Genomic DNA, 2023 nt, shown 5'->3' on the forward strand with positions numbered 1-2023 from the left:
GACACCACACCGAGGTCAGTAAACCGGTCACATACACACACTTTTAAAAAGGAGCCATTGTACAAAGCTGATGTTGGTGAGTAAAGGAATTAAATTTGATGCAGAACTCACAACGTTTCTTATAGACTGGTGAGTAAACAGCTGCTAATGCTAACGTTAGCTATGTAGCAATAGAATAACTTCCACACAGCTTAGGATGTGGTGGAACAAGAGAGAGCGCTCACTTCTCTGACCTGATACAAAAGAATAAAAATAAACCAACATTTATTTTTGCCACTGTGACCAAACTCACTCATCAAACCTTCCTTTATCTGTAGGTTAATTTAGGTGACTTTTTAATTTGGTTTGCAGTAAAAGAGTCATCAGTCATCAGACAACAACCGTCCTGTGATGTCTCACCGTCTCGTCCTTCAGCAGCAGAGACGCAGCCGACACACAGGCCTGTTTCCTGACAGCAGGGGATTCGTCTTTGAAGCAGGAAACCAGAGACTTGAGCAGCTTCGCCGTCGTTAACTTCAGGCTGCTGATGAGCTTCAAAGCCTCCACCCTGTCCTGCAGCCCCCGTCCATCCTCCAGCTTCACCCTGAAACCAGCAGCACTTCTTAAATATTTACTCATTAAATATTTGGCCACATGATTCCAAACCTATTGCTCATGTTTACTTCTACTACTGTAGTGCTACTACAATGTTACACAGATGACACACAACTGTACATCTCTGCTGAACCAAATAAAGCTGCAGCTGTAAACTCCATCACTTCCTGTCTGCTAGAAGTAAATAAATGGATGAGCAATAACTTCTTAAAGTTGAATGAGAACAAAACTGAAAAGCGAAGAGAAACACGGTTCAATAACCTGGGGAAATGAACTGGATTAAACCTGAGGTCACATCCTTGGCTTTATCTCAGATTCAGACCCGAGCTTCAGTCCCACATCAACAAGGTGCCAAAAACATCATTTTCCGCCTTAGAAACTGAAATTCAAACATTTATAAACCAAAAAGATGCCGCTGTCAGAACCCATCTCCCAAGGGACTACATCTCCCAGCATCCCCAGCTGTGCTTGCAGACTGAATGGATGAAGGGCTGGAGGGTGTTTAGTGTCAGGTGCAGTGCTGTACCTCAGGTGTCTGTGAACGTTCTGTTCCTTTCCCAGCTTAATCAGAGAGTCTGCGGCAGCGTGGCGAACCCGCTCGCTCGGGTCGCTCCACATCAGGTGAGTCAGTTTGTGAACAACATCCTGTTAGGAGACGGTTTACCTGAGCTGCAGCAGTGAACTCTCTCTTTACTGTGTCTGACTGGATGAACAGCAGGAGGCTCTGACCTTGTTGAAGGGTCCTCTGAGGCTGCAGAGAGTGCGACAGGCCACGAGTCTGCCCTCTGGTTCAGAGCTGTTCAGCCGCTCCGCCACCAGGGAGCGCACCAGAGTCTGCAGGACGACGACAGCTGCTTTAATTCACTGAAGGAGTTTTCTTAGATTTTTTTTTCTCAGCGACGGCGACAGTCGGAGCAGCAGGGGAGAGATCGTTCCTTCCCATTCTCGTGGACACGATGTCTCAATGATACCTCGACAGAACTTCTTCACACATTCACCTAATAAATAAAACTCTAAAACCTAGACCCTAGACCCTTGACCCTCGACCCTACACCAGCAGGGGGCTCTCACCATTTGGCTGCTGAGGAAGATGAGCTGTGAAACAACCAGCTGGACATCAGGAGGCTGGTCCTGGCTGTGGGGGGGTTGGTCCTCCTGGAAGAGTTGTGCCAGAAGTCTCTGGATGACTCCCCTGTGGTCTCCGTCCAGGACGACACACTGTGCAGCGACGCAGCTGTCAGCACCTGAACCTGAAGAATCTGCAACACCAGACGAGCCGAGTCACAGACATCCAGTGTCAGTCGGTCAGGAACCTGATGGTGGATGCAGTTCTCTACCTGACTGTGGTCGTCTGGTTTGGTCCTGGTCCTGGTCCTGGTCCCGGTCCAGGCTCTCCGTGGTCACACTCTCTGAAACACACATCTGCACT

The sequence above is a fragment of the Seriola lalandi genome, unplaced genomic scaffold, assembly GCF_002814215.2.
Source record: "Seriola lalandi dorsalis isolate HSWRI2012SDOR001 ecotype SW California unplaced genomic scaffold, Sedor1 jcf7180002053778, whole genome shotgun sequence".
NCBI lineage: Eukaryota > Metazoa > Chordata > Actinopteri > Carangiformes > Carangidae > Seriola > Seriola lalandi.